The following is a 19,237-nucleotide window of genomic DNA, read 5'->3' as shown; positions in this document are numbered from 1 at the left end:
CCTCCCGCGGCCGAGCGCGGCGGCCGCCAGGGGGCGCGGGCCCCTGCGGGGCGGCCGCGGTCGAGCCCTTCCGCGGACCCGCGGGCCCGGCGTGCCCCCTAACCAGCGCGAGGGGCCGCGCCCCCGGAGCCCCCCGGCCCGCGGCCCTCCCGCCGCCGCCCGTCGGGGCGCAAAGCACACGCGCCTGGAAGCCCGGGGGCGCGGGGGCGCGGGGACGCCGGGACGCGGGCCGGGGCGCGGGCGTGGGGCCGAGCGGGGGCCGCGGGGGGGCGCGGCGGCGCCGGCGGTGCGGGCGGGGGCGGGGGCGGCCCCCGGGCGGGCGCTGCCGCTTTTAGGTCTTTGGAAAGGAGCGAAGGGACCCGGAGCCTTGGGGTGCGGGAGAATCTCGGCGGCACTAATGGCGCGGGTGCCAGCGCCTCAGCAGCGAATGCTCACCGAGAATGTGTGGAGCCCCTTCGAATTCCGGCGAATGCCTGAGGCACAGAAAGTAAATCAGTGGACAAAACCGACGAAAGCCTGTGTCCTTGTGAAGTTTATGTTCTGTTGGGGCGGTAAACAAATAGAAATAAAATAGACGCCGGATGGGGATAAATCCTATGGAGAAAAAGCAGGTGAGGGTGTCGAGAGGTGGGGTTCCTGTTTTGTACGGCACAGAGAGGGGCCTTTAGCAGGTACCTGAGCCAAGGCTAAGGACAGCCGTGCACCTTTCCCGGGAAAGAGCATATGTGAATATTCAACAAACGTCAGCAGTGATTCCTGGCCTAGGGAACTATTTGTGAAACCAGGGGCAGGCCCAAACCGGTTTGGGGTATGTCTTCTATTCTAAAACCTTCTCTTCTGAGCTTGTTTAACGACAAGTCATACAACCTGAGCCTGCGCAGAAAATGCCGACTCTTGTCCTTTAGATGGCCTTTGAGACACCAGGAACAAAGGTCACCTCCCTCAGGGCGGAGATTATAGGATAAGGGGACATTGGAAGCAGATCAAACGCAAGATCCCTCAATAAGGAAGATCTACTCTAAGACATATGGACAACTCTATCATTAATTATTAATTGAACTAAGCCAAGCCAAACCTCTCTACCTCTCTACCCACCTCTCACCTCATTCTCATAAAATCTCCCTTAATTCCCAGATCAGGAAGACAGATTGGAAAAGCCTGATGTTATAGTATTGGCCTCTGTGTGCTTCAGATGGTAAGCCCTTGCTGGGTAACTTTTGCATAAAAGTGCAGGTTGACCCGTCTACCAAAATGCTCAGTGCAGGATTGTCTTCATAGCTCCATTTTTTTTAGGTACCAGAACCAGAGATTGAACCCAGGGTTGGGAATTGAACCCAGTACCTCATATTTGGGGAGCAGGTTCTTACCACTGAGCCACACCAGCTTCCCTGAGTTGGTTTTTTCATTTGTTTTCCTTGTTGTTTGTTTTTTTAGGAGGTGCCAAAACCGCACCCGGGACCTCCCATGAGGGAGGCAGGTGCTCAACTGCTTTAGCCACATCTGCTCCCCATAGCTCCATTTTGAAGCAACATCAATAAAGAGCCATCTAGGGAAGCGGTCATGGCTCAAGTGATTGGACTTCTGGCTACCACTTGGAGGTCCTAAGTTCAGTTCCCAGTGCCTCCTAAAGAGAAGATGAGTAGAAACAGATAGCACACAGCAAATGGACACAGAGTAGACAGCGAGCGCAAAAGGCGGGGGAGGGAATTTAAAAAAAGAATAAATGTTAAAAAAATAAATAAAGAGCCATCAATAAGGAAATACCTAATCAGATTAGGGTGCATCTATCCCATAGAATAAAATGTGGTTTTAGAACAACTGTGCCAATCTTGAGACCAGTGTTAGCAAGTCAGAACAAATGTCAAATTGGTGAGTCCTGCAATGCTGGGTGTGCAGGGTGGAGAAGGCTGGAGGGGTCTCTGCCTCTGAACGTCAGTCCCTCAGGTGAGGAATAGTTTGAGGTGAGATCTGAACAGACAGTCAGTGTCAATCAAAATTTTAAAATGAACGTATCTTTTGACCCAGCAGTTATACCGTAGGAACTTTTCCTACCACTACACTTGTACATTTGCACAAAGACTCACGCCTAAGGTTTGTGGCAGCATTGTCAAAGATGGAAACAACCTAAATGCCCATCAACAGAGAAATAGTTAAATTATAACGCATCCGTACAATGAGATGTGCCACCATTAAAGTTTATGAAGCAGATCTTTATTTGATATTGAAGAGTCTCTAAGATGCAGTAAGTTAAATATGCAGCATGGCCACAGTGAGATACCCCTTTCTGTTCGTTAAAGTGGCTAAATTTTAAAAAAATGACGCCACCAAGTATGTGTAAAAATGTGGAGCAACTGGAACTCTCCTACTCTGCCAGTGGGAATGTAAAATGATGCAACTATTTTGGAAACCATTTTGGCAGGGTTTTTTTTGTTTGCTTGCTTTCTTTTAAATAAAGTTAAATGTACACTGAAGCTATGACCTAGAAAATTCACTCTTAGGTATTATCCAAGAGAAATAAAGATACATGTCCTCATATATTATACACAAATGTTTATCGTAATTTGATTTGTTATGGTCCTAAACTGGAGACAACCCAAATGTCCATCAGAAGATAAGTGGATAAACAAATTGTGGTATAGCCATTCAATGGAACACAAATCAGGAAGGAAAAAAAAAAAAAGGAATGAATGAATAAACTATTAATATACACAACATGAATGAATCTCAAAAACATTCTGGGTGAAAGAAGCTAACACAAAGGAGTCCCATTCTTTGAAATTCTTTAACAAGCAAAAGTAACCTAAGATGATAGAAATCCTAACAATGGATATAGTGGGGAAGGGAGGTGGTTAACTAGCAGAGGGTATCAGGGAACTTTCTAAAATGTTTCATATATCGATTGGGTTTGGGTTATAAGGGCGGTGCATTATCAAGTCATCAAACTGTGTACTTAAGGTTTGTGCATTTTATTGTATGTCAAATATTCCTCAATCAAAAAAAGAAAAGAAAAACAAGCTGCAGTGCAGATCTTCAAGAGTCATGAAGAGTGTTACAGGGGAGCAGGCTTCTCTGGGGACCCAGGAGGAGATGCACTCCCATACAGGCGAGCGCCCCGAGCTGGACACCTCTGATTTTGCTTGTTTTTCTCTCCGCCATTCCATGCCCAGTACAGGGGACAGCATGGTCCTCTGAGGCTCAGCTCACAACAAGCTGAAGAAGGACAGAAGTGACGGATCAGAGCTTTGGAGGAATGCCAAGTCAGAGTTCAGGGAAGCGCGCCTCCAGGGGCCTGTGTTCAGCCCGGGGTTCCTGCCATTTGGTTCCTGCGAGTGCCTTGGGTTGCAGCAGCTTGTTCTGGTAGATCGGGAGCAAACACAAGAGGCTGGAGATGACACAGGAAGGCACGCTGGTCCTGTCGTGGCTAGTTGAGCCCAGGGGCTCCCCAGCTTTGTGCCGTCTTGCATACCTTCTGAGGGTCCGTATCTGAATCTATCAGTCTTGACACCCAACCCTTCCTCGCACGGAGAAGGCCATCTTAACCCCAAACACCCAGAATCTCCCTCCCTGGTATCCTGAAGCTCACTGAGTTGAAAGGAAGAGCAGCTGATGCCCGGCTGCTGCTTCTGAGTTTCCCACCCTAGGGTAATCTGCTCCTGAAATGAAGCAGAGCTGCCTTTACCTTTAATTCCCCAGGATGAGTAGAAATCATGAGAAAATCCCTACATAATTTAGAAGAACTGGAAAGCATTTTTCACTAAGGCCCCAAAGGCAGAAGCCATAAAATAAAAGATTCACAAATTCAGCTGAACAAAAACTTAATTGTATGTAAATTCAGAACACAAATACCAAGGTGGGAAAACATTTTTCAATTCATATATAAGAAAAATAACTTAATTTTCCTAATATAATAGAGTTCCTCCTAATATAATAGAGTTCCTATCAATCAGTAATGTAAAAGAGTTCCAACCCCCAACTAAAAAATGACAAAGCTATGAAAAGGAGTGATAGATAAAGAAATACAATTGGCTTTAGAATGAAAAGACTCTCCAGTCCACAATAAGAGAAATAAAGCCATATGAAACTGCCTATATTTGCCAATTATTTTTTTCCCTTAAAAACTGCACTTCCATATAGTTGATCTCAATACAAACTAAAACTGCAGTGTGATCCTAATGTTATCCCTTTATATTGGCAAAGACTTTAAAAACTTTGCTATTACCTTGTGTTCTAGTTTCCTAAGAACTGCTAAAGCAAAACACCAGAAATGGGCTGGCTTTTATAATGAGAATTTATCAGGGTAAAATCTTCCAGTGCCAAGGCTGTGAAAATGTCAAGGCATCATCAGAGATGCTGTCTCACCAGAGGTCCACTGTGCACCCATGGGCTCCTGCCACGTCGCTAGGCAAAATGGCGGCCCGTCTCGCCTTCCCGGTTCACCTCTTCCCTGAGCTCAGCTGTGGGTGCTCAGGCACGCGGCTCGTCTGTCCCCCGGCTGCAGCTCTTCACCTCCAAGCTGCTCCACTGATCCCAGCCTCCAGCCCTCTCTGCCTCTCCGAGTTTCTCTCTTTCTGCAGCTGTAGACAATTCTGAATTCCTTTGTAACATGGCAGTGTAAAATGGTAGCTGCTTTCTCTGGGGGTCTCTACTTCCAATTCTCAGTTTATGAAGGACTCCCATGAGAGCACTTTCCCCAAACTATACTCCATTAGGCAGACTGGAGAGGAGACCCTGAGTGACCAAGAGGAGAGAACTAGGCCCAAATGTCTGCTGAAAGAATGGCTAAAAGGAGACAAAGGAAAGAACTATGAGCTTCTGGAAAGATGCTAAGAGCAGGCAGAAGATCTAGGTAATAGGGAGCAGCTGCTAGATCTCCTATGGTGAGAGGGAGAGGGAGTAGTATGGGGTGGCCCAAGAAAAGAGAAAGGGATCCTGGGAAGTGGATGTGGCTCAAGCAGTTGGGCACCTGCTCCCACATGGGGGGTCCTGGGTTTGGTTCCTGGTGCCTCCGAAAGAAGATGAACAAGACAGCGAGTTGACACAACAGGCTGGTGTGGCAAGCTGACACAACAAGGTGACACAGTGAAATGACACAACGCAGAGATACATTGAGGTAACACAACGAGAGACACAACAGGCAGGGAGCAGATGTGGTTCAAGCAATTGGGTGCTTCCCTCCAACATGGGAAATCTCAGGTTTGGCTCCTGGTGCCTCCTAAATAGAAGACGAGCAGACGCAGAGAGCACACAGTGAGTGCAAACAGTGGGCGGTGCTTCATTCATTCAACAATGCCTTATTGAACTCCTACCAGGAATGGTTATTTAGGAGACTATTGCAGGAATCCAAGTGAGAGATGACGATGACTTGGACTAGGATGATCGCAGTGGAGCTGTTGAGAAGTGACTGGATTCTGAATATTTTTTGAAAGGTGCAGCCAAGGGGATTCTCTGATGGATTGAACATGAGGTGTGAGAAGAAGAAACAAGACAAGGATGCTTCCAGGGTTTTGGCCTGGGTGTCTGGAAGGATATTGCCATTTTCTGAGATAGGAAAGACTGCATGAGAAGTAAGTCGAAAGAACTAAATCAAGAGCTCAGTTTTAGACATATTAAGTTGGACAAGCTTATTTCAATATTCAAGTGGAGATATTGAGGTAGAAGTCTTGAGTTCAGGGAAAAACTGGAGATAAAAAAATTTCAAAACCTTAGCCTGTCTTTCACTGCTCATAAGCCAAAAGAAATTTTGGAATCAGAGAGACACTGCAGAATATCACCCACAAATATCGGGAAGTATAAGACTAACCAAGGCCTGGAAATGTCATTAGCATTGTCTGACAGAGCCGGGGAGTGACCTCTCTTAAAGACTAACTGGATAATGTTTGTAAGCACACTGGAGAGACTCTCAGCTCCTAACAGATGGGCTCCAGCCTCGACGGTGTCTGCTGGGGGGGGGGGGGGGCCTGCCCCCTACACACTGACGTGGGAACAGCCCCACCCCAAAGAATGGAAACCGACCGACGGCCTTCCCTCCCCAAGTCAATGTCACTACTCAAAACCAAAACCCTCCCCTCCTTCAACAACTTAATTTCCCCTTCCTTCTGTCACCCCGGCCTCTCACTTCTCCTAGTTGCAAAATAAATGCTGCCGTTCCTGTGAATGAAGTCAGAGGGTGGGGGAGAGGAGGGAGCGACTAGAGCACAACCATGCTGGCCATAGCCAGCCTCCAGCTCCTCGTGGTGTGTATTTTCATAGCAGGTCAGGGCTTGGGCATACTGGCTCAGAAAAAGGTTTTTTCTTTTCTCCCTAAATGAAAGGTAGACCTGCCCACAGACAGATTGAAGTCCATCTCTGAACTAAGGGTATAATCCTTTGAGGATATTGGTTATACATATGCATATATATATTTATATAATAACTTCCCCTCATTTAAAGCTGGAAGCCTTGTCTCTAGAGCCTTCAGTGTTTATTGAGGCCAAAGTTCTGGCTTCCTGGGGCAGGCCTACAACTTGGGTTCCAATAATGGCTCACCTCTCCGGGTTTAGTATTGCATGAGGTTTGTTTGGAGCAGAATAAAGCGTAATTGCCCTGGATCAGCAAAGACACAGACGCCTCAGTTTTGAGTTCCTCCTTTCTGAGGGTGGGAAGTTTCCAACCACTGCCCTTGTGGTAAGTTGTTCATTGACTAACCCGAAATCATGACTCCTAATTGGGGAGTTTTATGGATGTGGGAGAAAAACTAGTGGGTAGGGTTTTCCCACAGCTTCTGGAGATCAGTCCCCAGAAAAGCCTGAGACTAGAACCCTGGAGGGAAGTTGCAGGCAGGCAGGAGGGACTCAGAGCAGCTGAGGAGCACAGCTCCTTCCTCAGAGTAACGACAGTAACTGCAGGAGATGGGGGAGCAGGTGCTCTAGGCTGGCTGCCCTACTCCCTTCCCCTCCAAGACAAGACCCCTCCACCCTTCTCAGAGACTAGAGACCTGCAGTGGATCGGTGCTTGCCCGCAGGATGACCCTAATCACAGAATCCACGCAGCCCTTGGAAAGTGGTGGCGTTCTCTGGTGGAGAGAACACTGCCCTGGCAACCGGGAGCTCAGGTGTTCTGCCTAAGAAGCTGTGTGATAAAGAAACGTCCTGAATTATTTCTGCCTCTGTCTCCTCACCTACCAGATAGGAATAACCTTTGCCATTCTCACCTTTAAATGTTCTAAGAATGATTTGAGGGAAGCGGATGTGGCTCAAGCGATTGGGCTCCCGCCTACCACATGGGAGGTCCGTGGTTTGGTTCCCGGTGCCTCCTAAAGAAGGCAGCGAGCTGGTGCGACAGGCAGGCGCGGCAAGCTGATACAGCAATGCAACAAAAGACACAAGAAGGCCATGACAGATAGCCCTTCTTTGGAGCTGGTGTTTCTGCGTGATGAAATTGGACTCAGAGGGGATCTCTTTTCACAAGACTCGCATGCTGCTTTATTGGAATTGTAGTTGGTGCTGGGGTTTAAGATATATGTAGGGGATTTGAATCTCTGGACTGATAATATGACACCCAGGCCCAGAGCCTCAACAGACTTCAGCTCCTACACTTTGATTTATTGGACTTACTCCACTCAGCTAACATGGAGTTGAAGAAGGTCAACCACCACAATATGGAGCCTAGAGTGTCTACAACTGGAAGCGGGAGGAGTGCATCCAGTACCCATATGGAATCTAAGCCCTCACTTGACATAGATGTGCAATGGACACAACCAATCCAATGTCCACAGAGAAAATGTGGAATGGGTGTGGGAACGGTAGCCATGGGGGCTGCTGGGTGTGGGGAACAGGAGGAAGAGATGAGATGTGGAGGCGTTTTCGGGACGAGGAGATGTCCTGGGTGGTGCTTCACGGACAATTACGGGACATTATAGATCCCCCCAGGGCCCACTGGATGGAACGTGAGAGAGTCTGGGCTATGATGTGGACCATTGACTATGGGGTGCAGTGATGCTCAGAGATGAACTTACCAGGTGCAATAGATGTGTCATGATGATGGGAGAGAGTGTTGCTGTGGGGGAAGTGGGGGGCGGGGGCGGTGGGGTTGAATGGGACCTCATATTTTTCATAATGTAATTTAAAAAAATAAATAAAACAATATTAAAATTAAAAAAATAAATAAACTATTAAACCAAAAAAAAAACAAAAGACACAAGAAGAAAAAGACGAGAAAGACAACAAAGCAGAGAATGGAGATGGCTCATGTGATTAGGCACTTCCTTCCCACATCAGAGGTCCTGGGTTCAGTTTCTGGCCTCTTAAAAGAAGCAAGGAAGATATACAGACACAGCAAGTGCAAACATTGATGGGGGTGGGGGATAAATAAATAAAATAAGTCTAATAAAAAAAAGATTTGAAATCCTCAAAAAATGTCTTGAAAACTGCAAAACAGTAGATAAATGTACTTATTACTTTTTTTAAAAGGACCTCACCAACCCAAACAAATCATGTTCTAATTCATAATATAGTTCATATCCAAAATAGTTCTAAAAGGCCTTGGTAGGCTGCCACCAACCTGGGGCCTAATAAGAAACCCACACACACACCAGTGATTCCTTTTGAACATTTTTCTTATTAGTATTTGTGCCTACATCCTGACTTCCATACCTTTGAGTGATTTAATTCCGTAAGTAATGATACCACATCTCCACACATGTTCTCCTGTCACTCTACCTCATTGTCCCAACTGAACAACTTAGTTGTGTAATCAGACATTCTCTGAGCTTCCTCCAGGAATTTCCTGATTCAAGAGACACAACTAACTCTGGACCCATGGCTGGCATGACTCTCGAAGTTCTGGGATTGCTTGGCCTGGTGCAGTGATGCCTTGCTTTTTGGACAGCTTTATAGAGCATTGAAAAATCCATCTCGGGAAGCGGACTTGGCCCAATGGATAGGGAGTCCGCCTACCACATGGGAGGTCCGCAGTTCAAACCCCGGGCCTCCCTGACCCATGTGGAGCTGGCCATGTGCAGTGCTGATGCGCACAAGGAGTGCCTGGCCACGCAGGGGTGTCCCCCGCGTAGGGGAGCCCCACGCGCAAGGAGTGCGCCCCGTAAGGAGAGCCGCCCAGCGTGAAAGAAAGTGCAGCCTGCCCAGGAATAGCGCCACCCACATGGAGAGCTGACACAGCAAGATGACGCACCAAAAAGAAACACAGATTCCCAGTGCCGCTGATAAGGATAGAAACGGTCACAGCAGAACACACAGCGAATGGACACAGAAAGCAGACAAGTGAGGGCGGGGGAAGAAGGGGAGAAAAATCTTTTTAAAAAGATAAATAAATAAAGTTTAAAAATCCATCTATACAAGAATCTTTGCATTATTATGTGCTTCTTTCCACCATAGAAAGTCAGGCAAAAATATGACTCAGTGTGATCCTTGCTCAAGGGAAGTAGTTAGAGATGAAATGACTCTTGTGCTGTACCGTGGTGAGACCACTGGCTTGAGAGCTTAGTTTTTTAAAGTTAGTTCACGGAGTCAATGCTAAGTGCGATACACGGGACACTTTGTTTGTTTTTATTGTTTTTTTTGAGTTCTGTAAAGACCCCGTCCCCACTCTCCTGTGAAGTAGGCTACTTTGGCAGAGCTTTTTCTTCGGCATGCTAGGACGTATGCAGGGAGGTAAGCTTACAGGGCACCTGACATGCCGCTGCAGGCGAAAGGGCTTAAGAACCATCCGTGATGTACAGAGGAAATTGAAAAACTTGGGAAAACATGGACGGTTTTTAAATGGCATTTATTCAATACTTCTTTTTAAAAAAAAAAAATAACGTGACCTGGGAAGCAGATGTGGCTCAAGTGATCGGGCTCCCCTCTACCATGTGGGAAGCCCCAGGTTTTTTTTCCCGGGGCCCCCTGGTGAAGGCAAGCTGGCCTGCACCTGAGGAGAGCTGACAGCCGGCGCCTGCGGAGAGCTGGCGCAGCAAGATGATGCAACAAGGGGAGACAAGCAGACACAGAAAGAATGCACAGTGAATGGACACAGGGAGTAGACAGTGAGCACAAGTGGCAAGGGGAGAGATAAATCTAAAAAATAAAGTGGCCTACCCTGAGCCCTGCCATAAAGGGCACTTACTTCTCTCTTATTTCAAAAGAAAACGTCTTTAAATGATCACTGTCTGATAGTATTTAGGAGTAGAAGAGACACGTTGTTTTTCAGTTTGAGTGATAATTTCAGCCATGGTGGGTAGGTAAGGGTGGACACAGCATGGCTGAAGTGGTGAACAAGCTCAGAGAGCTCACAGGATGGTCTTCTCTTCCCACTATACCAGCGGTCTGAAACTTTTCTGGAAAGGGTCAGAGAGAAACTATTTTAGGCTTTGGGGACTATCTGGTCTCTGTCGCAACCACCCACCTCTGCTGCTGTGTGTGAGAGGAGCCAGAGATGATACATACATGAATGAGCGTGTCAAGTTCTAATAAAATTTTATTTTAAAAAACAGTTCATGGGGGCAGATGTGGCTCAAGCAGTTGAGCATCTGCCTCCCACATGGGAGGTCTGGGGTTTGGTTCCCCATGCCTCTAAAGAAGACAAACAAACAACAAGCAGACAATGAGTGAAAACAGTGAGCAGACAACGAGCAAAAAAACAACAACAGGGAAGCGGATTTGGCTCAACGGACAGAGCGTCCGCCTACCACATGGGAGGTCCAGGGTTCAAACCCAGCGCCTCCTGACCCGTGTAGTGAGCTGGCCCACACGCAGTGCTGATGCGTGCAAGGAGTGCCCTGCCACGCAGGGGTGTCCCCTGCATCGGGGAGCCCCACAAGCAAGGAGTGCGCCCTGTAAGGAGAGCCGCCCAGTGCAAAAAAAGTGCAGCCTGCCCAGGAGTGGAGCTGCATACATGGAGAGCTGATGCAGCAAGCTGAGGCAGCAAAAAGAAACACAGATTCCTGTGCTGCTGATAAGAATACAAGCAGACACAGAAGAACACAGAGTGAATGGACACAGAGAGCAGGCAACTGCGGGGGCGTGGCAGGGAAGGGGAGAGAAATAAATTTTAAAAAGTAAAAAACAACAAGAACAAGCAGAGAATGAGCAAAACAATGAGCCAGACAACAAGCAAACAACAAGCAGATGAGAAAAAAAAAAACAATGATCAGACAATGAGCCAAAAACAACGAGCAGACAAGCACAAACAATGAACAAAACCAAAAACCAATGAGCACACAGATGAGGGAGCCATCTGGGGGCGAGGGTGAGAATAAAAATATTTAAAAATTTTTAAAATTTAATTCAACATTGTGATATTTTCTATGTGATGTTCATATTTAACCACAAATTTAACATTATAGAGTCTTATAAATAGCCACATTTACATAAGATAGCAAAATGCAAAAAGGCCCCATCTGCCTGTCCTCCACCACCCAAAAGTTTAGGGCCCATTGTTGTAGGTTAGTTCCCCAAGAAATAAACTCTGAGGGAAGTGGACTTGGCCCAGTGGTTAGGGCGTCCGTCTACCACATGGGAGGTCCGCGGTTCAAACCCCGGGCCACCTTGACCCGTGTGCAGCTGGCCCATGCGCAGTGCTGATGCGCGCAAGGAGTGCCCTGCCACGCAGGGGTGTCCCCGCATAGGGGAGCCCCACGTGCAAGGTGTGCGCCCCGTAAGGAGAGCCGCCCAGCGCGAAAGGAAGTGCAGCCTGCCCAGGAATGGTGCCGCACACACCGAGAGCTGACGCAGCAAGATGATGCAACAAAAAGCAGCAGATTCCCATGCCACTGACAAGAACGCAAGTGGACATAGAAGAACGCGCAGTGAATGGACACAGAGAGCAGACAACTGGGGGGGAGGGGATAAATAAATAATAAATCTTAAAAAAAAAAACAGAAATAAACTCTGAGACAAATTTGCATTTTATTGGGAAGTTCTCTCAGAAACAACATCCGTAAGGGACTGGGAGAAGCAGGACTGGGTGTATGAGGAAAGGCTGTGATGCAGTTGTCGGGGGTACTCGGCGATCCCTCTCGGAGCTCCGAAGCTAGGATGGCCCTTCAGGGCTGCACAAAATCGAGGCGAAGGGCACACACATGCCTTTGTATCAGATAACGACGACGAGTCACTGGATACCCCCGTCCCCAGGGAGGAGTGGAACCTTGGTAAAGCAACTCCCCTCAGCTGAGCACGATGCCTGGGGATGACTCTGCGGTATGCTGCCAGCAGGCAACTGTCCTGCATCCGGGGACAGTGCCTCGATCCTAAAGAGGGGCATCTGGATAATACCCCGCAGCAGCCGCTGCACCCCACACTCCTGCCCCCTCCCAGAAAAAAACATCACTGGTGTGGACCCCTCCAGCCTTGTGTCTGAATTCAAATACATATGTACTTTCATATGTCGGTATATATATCTTTCTTTTTTACATCAAGAAAATCATGCCATATCCATTATTCTATTGCTTTATTCTCTTATATCAGAGATCTTTTCATTTGAGTACAAATGGCTGCCTTAATTTTTTAAACAACCACGTAAGATTCCATGTTGTGGGTTTTGACTTTTATCAAATGCTTTATTGACTTCATTAGAATGACCACCCTCAAGAGTATCTGACTTCCAAGACTATCTGGATTGAAATGTGTGAGCATAGCCAAGAACATTTTGAAAAATGACCGGTAATGATCAATAAAATGAGGAGAGTTGCCTTATCAGATAACAAATCATAATGTAAGGCAGTAGTAATTGGCACAACATGGTATCATTGTAGGAAGAGACAAATATGAATAGAATCCAAAACAGACCCTGTATATATATATGAAAAAATATTTTTATGATAAAGATGGCATTTTAAAACAGTGAGCTGGAATGAGTACTCAGTAAATCAACTGAATACTTACTTAGAAATAAAATTACATTTTGCTTCACACCATTTACAAATATAAATTTGACAGATTGAAGAGTGCAACATTTAAAACTCATAAAACTGAAAGAGGAAAATATGAGAATATTACTATAAACGATGTTGGAGAGGTTTTCCTAAACATGAAAACAAAAACTAGAAGTCTTGAAGAAAAAGACTGAGTTTTCATCATAAAAATTAAAACCTTCTATGCAACTAAAAACATGCACACACAAATGAAATTAAAAGACAAGGGATAAATTGGGGAAAATATATAAAATGCATATAATAGTCCAAATCATTAATACACAGAATATGTAAAATATATACTCAATTAAAAAGTGACAAATTACAAAAGATATAATTTATAGAAGATACATAAATGCCCAATAAAATATTAAAAGTACTCATCCTTACTAGTAATTAGAGAAATGAATCTTGAAAAAACATAATTCCAACGGGTGAACGTGTGATGCAGAAAGAGCAAGAATGTAAAAATTCAATAATATCCATTACTGCCAAGGGTATGGAGGTGTGAGTACTTTATTTTATTTCTGAGCAGAGAATAAATTGATAAAGCCTTTTGGAAAGGCAGATTAGCAAGTTCTATCCAGCATTTCAATGTGAATACCTTTGGTCTGTAAATTCTACTTCTCTAAATTGACCCTAAGGAAATACACATGTGCACAGAAAAGTGCACGCAACCCTTGAATGCAGGGAAGTGGACGTGGCTCAAGTGATAGGGCTTCCGCCTCCCTTACTACCAGGTTTGCTCCCTGGGGCCTCCTGATAAAAAAAGAAGAAGAGAAAGCATGCCTGGGCGGGGAGCCACGTGCCAGTGCCCGTGCAAGTGAGTCACACAGCAATATGTCGACACAACAAAAGAGAGAGGAAAGGGAGAGTCAAGGTGAAGCACAGCAGAGACCAGGAACTGAGGTGGCACAGTTGACACCTCTCTCCACATCAGAGGTCCCCAGGATGGAATCCCTCTGAATCCTAGAGGAGAAAGATGAGAGGAGAAGACAAAAAGAGAAATAGATACAGAAGATCACACAGTGAATGGACCCAGAGAGCAAAAAAGCAGGGTGGGGGAGGGGGAAAATAAATATTTTTTAAAAAATACTTGAATGCAGTGTAGTTTCTAATTGCAAAAGCTTTGGAAATAACCTGAACATCTGTTAATAAGCAATTTTGTGAAATTACAATACCTTCGCTAGCAGAATGCTCTGGGTTCTGGGCTTCAAGGCCCTTAGTTTATGTCACGTAAAAGAATGTAAGCTCACGCAAGGGCATAAAGAGTCATTAAGGAACAAGAAAAGAAATAAGTACACAATCAAAGACCTGGGTTGCAGGGGTGCTGCAGGGGGAGATGTGCACATGGGCCGCCGGTTAGGCCTTTTTTTTTTTAAATTTCTCTCCCCTTTCCCCCATTGTCTGCTCTCTGTGTCCACTCACTGTGTGTTCTTCTGTGTCCGCTTGCATTTTCCAGCGGCACTGGGAAACTTCGTCTCTTTTTTGTTGCGTCACCTTGCTGCGTCAGCTCACGGTGTGTGTGGAGCCACTCCTGGGTGGGCTGCACTTTTTTTCATGAACGGCGGCTCTCCTTACTGAGCACACTCCTTGCGCATGGGGCTCCCCTACGCAGGGTCGCACCTGCGTGGCACGGCACTCCTTGCACGCATCAGCGCTGCACGTGGGCCAGCTCACCACTCGGGTCAGGAGACCCTGGGTTTGAACCGTATGGTAGGCAGACGCTCTATCAGTTGAGCCACGTCTGCCCCCCTGTCAGGTCTTTTAAGCCCTTCCCTCCTCCCCCTTCCTAACACTGGGGAGGGGCCCCAGTTGTTTGCGGTTCTGACTGGGTGCCTTACCATCCCCTCCTGTTAGCTCTCAGGGGCCCAGTGAGGATGCCTTTTGTTTGAAGTATCCAGGGTTTCCCCTTGACCTGGGAAAGCGTTCCAAATAGGACTTGCAGCCAGGGTCTAGGTGGGGTCTTTCCAGCTTTGTTTTTAGTAGCAGGGGCTTTCCAGGCAGTATCTCACGGCCATGTTCTCGCCTGGGTCCCAGCCGCCTTCTCTCTTTCCCTATACTAACCTGCCTCACATTCAGGCTTCAAAATGCTAAGCAGCAATTTAAAAGAATAAGAGAGCTAACATGGAAAGATCTTCAATATACAGAGTTAAGAGAAAAAGATCTTACTATGTGCTTAAATATGTGCCTTTATTCTTTTTAAAGATTTTCAATTTTTTAAAAATTTATTTCTCCCCCTCTCCATTCCCCCACATCTCCCCCATTGTCTGCTCTCTGTGCCCACTCGCTGTGTGTTCTTCTGTGTCTGCTTGTATTCTCATTAGGCGGCTCCAGGAACCAATCTTGGAACCTTCCAGAGTGGGAGAGAGGCAATTACTCTCTTGAGCCACCTCAGCTCTCTCTTTTGCTACTTTTTCTTATTTTCTCTTCTTTGTGTCTCTTGTTGCGTCATCTTGCTGTGCCATCTCTCCTCATTGGCCGGCACTCCTGCACAGGGTCGCATTCCCGAGTGGGCCAGCACTCCACGTGGGCCGGCTCACCACATGGGCCATCTTGCCCTCACCAGGAGGCCCTGGGGATCTAACCCTGGACCTCCTATATGATAGATGGGAGCCAAATTGGTTGAGCCACATCCATTTCCCTGTATGTGTCTTTATATATATGTAGGGGGAAGTGGACTTGGCCCAGTGGTTAGGGCGTCCACCTACCACATGGGAGGTCCGCGGTTCAAACCCCGGGCCTCCTTGACCCGTGTGGAGCTGGCCCATGCGCAGTGCTGATGCGCGCAAGGAGTGCTGTGCCATGCAGGGGTGTCCCTGTGTAGAAGAGCCCCACACGCAAGGAGTGTGCCCCGTAAGGAGACCTCCCCAGCATGAAAGAAAGTGCAGCCTGTCCAGGAATGGCGCCGCACACAGAGAGACCTAACACAACAAGATGACACAAGAAAAAGAAACACAGATTCCCGTGCCGCTGACAACGACAGAAGCGAACAAAGAAGAACACACAGCAAATAGACACAGAGAACAGACAACCGGAGCAGGGGGGGATGGGGAGAGAAATAAATAAATAAATCTTTATATATATGTAGGCATAAATGTATACGCATGCTATAGGCCTTTTTTTTAAAGATTTATTTACTTTTATTTATTTGTTTGTTTATTTCCCCCCACCCTCTTGTTGTTTGCACTTCCTGTGTGCCGTGTCTTTAGGAGGCACCGGAAACTGGACCTAGGACCTTCAATGCGAGAGGGAGACACCTAACTGAGCTACCTCCATTCCCTGCTTTGTTGAGTCTCTCATTATGTTTTTTTCTTCTCGTGTCTCTTATTGGGTCATCTTGTTGTGTCTGCTTGCTGCAACTGCCCATCACGTCAGCTTGCTGTCTTGCTCATTTTTCTTCAGGAGGCACTGGGAACCTCTGCTCCCTGCTTTGTTGTATCTCTCATTATGTTTTTCTTCTTGTGTCTCTTGTTGCATCAGCTGGTTGCATCAGCTTGTCATGACTGCCTGTCACACCAGCTCACCGTCTTCTTTAGGAGGCACCTGGAACTGAACCAGGGACCTCCCATGTGGTAGGCAGGAGCTCGGTCTCCTGAGCCACATCCGCTTCCCTACAAAAGAGTTTTTTCAGTGGTAGTTACACCACCAGGGAAAGGACTGGTATTGGCCCTTGGGTAAAGTGGTATTTTCACTTTTTATATGTATTTTTCTGTGAGATTTGAAGATTATTTTATAAGACTGCATTATTTTTGTAATTTAAAAAACAGGTTAAGACAACGATGTCGCGGGAGGCGGCGGAGGATGGAGGAGCTGAAGAAGGAGGCAAGGCAGTGATCCAGGAACACTGGTTCTCCAGGCAGGAGCTGAAGTGCCTGGCCTGGGCTGCGCAGCGCAAGCAGCTGCCCCCCCACCCTGAGCTCCAGGAGGAGGCGGCAGTAGCCACTTGGCAGAGCACAAACAGCAGAAGCTGTGGCACTCGTTCCAGGACTCAGCCACTGTTGTGGCCCAGTTCTGCAAAGACCAAGTGTGTTGGCAGCCAGGACTTTCTCTCTGGGTCGCCTTCCAAAATGCAACCACCCCTGTCACCAATTTCTACCAAGAAAGCGTGGATACCCATCAGCAAAGTTTGTTGTTGCTTTTTTAAAGAATTCTTTTATTTTTTCCTCCCCACCCCCTTGTTGCTTGCACTTGCTGTGTCTGTTCATTGGGTGCTTCCTTTTAGGAGGCACACAGGAACCGAACCTGGGGCCTCCCATGTGGGAGGGAGATGCCTAATTGCTGGAACCACTCCTTGCTTTGTTATGGCTCTCATTGTATTTTCCTTCTTTTGTGTCATCTTACTGCCTCAGCTTGCCACACTAGCCCATAGCGTCAGCTTGCTGTCTTGCTCGTCTTCCTTAGGAGGTGCCAGGACCTCCCACATGGTAGGTGGGAGCACAGTCGCTTGAGCCATATCCGTTCCCATCAGAGAGGCTTTGATATTGGCTATCAGTGATGTAACAATTATGCATTGGCTTGGGTTAAAAACAACAACAAAAAGCAGAACTGTACGTAGAGAAGATCTGATCAGCTTCCTGTGTGTTAAAGTTCCTCCACCTCGAAACTCTAGAGCTCCCCCAAGACTGACCATAGTGTCAGCTCTCCTATCTACTTCAAAGGAAAGCAGCACAGCTGTGGAGACTGATTTGCAACCCTTCCAGGAAGTCGTAGCACCACATGATAAAGCATGGTTTCTTTGGGAAAAGGGTTAAGTAGGTACCCATGGACTCATTTTCACATTTAAAGTTAGGTCCAAATATATTATGGCTTTTTGTCCATTATAGTGAACTCTTGCCCTGGAAATTTTTAAATAGAATGTAAGCTAAGAACTTAAATGTGCCGCCATTTTTGGACTATCAGCTAGCTTATGTTTTTAAGAAAGTTAGTTTGAGCTTATTGGTGTCACACTAATGGAATCCTTCTGCAACATTAATTAGAATTTATTGCTCTGCATTTATATACTGTACATGTTTTCTTATTCACTTCTGAGTTAAAGAGGGCGTTCTTGTGTCTTAAGAATTCTGGTACATTTATAATTGTTTGGAAGGAAGTGGATGTGGCTCAAGCAATTGAGCTCCCACCTACTACACGGGAGGTCAGGGCTCTATCCCCCCCCCTCCCCACCCCCCCCACCCCTGCTTCCTCCAAGAAGGAAGACCAGCACACAGACACAGCAAATGCAAGCGGCGAGGGGGTGGGGGAAAATAAGCAAATCAATCTTTTTTTAAAAAATAGTGTTAAATAAAAATTTAAAAAAACAATTTTGAAAAAGGAACATACAGTTTAATACGATCCTACAATAGGACCAAAAAAAGACAAAAAAATCAGTTGTCATGCCATCATTAAGAGAAAATCTGTCAACACTTGAGTGTAAATTCTTTTGAGCTCCTTTTCTTTGTCTAACTACCTTTAACATAGTTGAGACACGGTATGCAGTATTTAAGTTTTGGTGATCCTTCTTTCTTCACCCGAACTCTCTCTCTCGGAAGAGGTCACCTAGTCTGGAGTTCTCTGTTCCACTGAAGTCACTGTCTTCGGTGAAACCCCATGCCACCTGCCCTTGCAGGCCTCTCCTCCGCAGAGGGCCGGGCTTGTGACTCCCCGCAGGAGCCCCCACCCCGGGCCGCAGGGTGCTCTGAGGCGCACCGAGGCTAAAGGCACGCCAGGGCAACGCCAGGGCTGGAGGGCTGCGGAGCCCGCTATGGCTGGCGGTGAATGGGGAAAGAAGTGACCACTCAAAACCCTCTAATATTAGAAAAAGAGGTTTCCCCAAGGCGAGGCTCAGCACTGCTCCCGCTGCGAATCGCGACCCCCGCACGAACTGAGTTCTGCTCCCTTCATCCGGGTTCCCAGGCAGGGGGCGCAGGCTCCGGGAAGTTTTTGGTCGCCGTGTTTTGACTCAGGCACCTTGTACACTCGAGCCTCGTTCCAGGCCAGGAGCGTTGGCTTAGACGCTAAGGCCGAAAGCACGTTGCGGGTTTGGAAAAGAGCCTCGAGCCCCGCTGCTCTGCACTTCACCCACAAAGAGCTGACCCAGCCGGGTAGAGGCCGCCTACCGCCCGCCGCGGGCGCCGGGGTCCCGGCGGCGCCTGCGCAGAGCAGCGCCGGGGCGGGGCAAGCTGGCCCCGCCCCGGGCTGGGAGAGCCGGGCAGGGGCGCTGCTGAGAGCGCTTCTGGAGCTGTGCTGAGTGCCATCCCGGCAGGCTGGGATAAGAAGCGGGTCAAGTTATAGTCAGAGGAAACACACATTTCGTTTTCAAGAGGGAACAGAAAAACGGCTTATGAAACAGAGAAGTAAAGTAGCTAAGAT

The 19,237-nt window shown here is 47.2% G+C and overlaps 1 pseudogene; it reads left to right on the top strand.

Moving 5' to 3' along the window:
* Positions 1 to 16,668: 16,668 nt before the first annotated feature.
* On the top strand, positions 16,669 to 18,659 carry LOC111763033 (HUWE1-associated protein modifying stress responses 1 pseudogene; annotated as a pseudogene).
* Positions 18,660 to 19,237: the final 578 nt, after the last annotated feature.

This window comes from Dasypus novemcinctus, chromosome 4, assembly GCF_030445035.2.
Source record: "Dasypus novemcinctus isolate mDasNov1 chromosome 4, mDasNov1.1.hap2, whole genome shotgun sequence".
NCBI classification, from domain to species: Eukaryota; Metazoa; Chordata; class Mammalia; order Cingulata; family Dasypodidae; genus Dasypus; species Dasypus novemcinctus.
The sequence above is the reverse complement of the archived record's forward strand: the minus strand, read 5'-3'. Positions and strand labels throughout refer to the sequence as shown.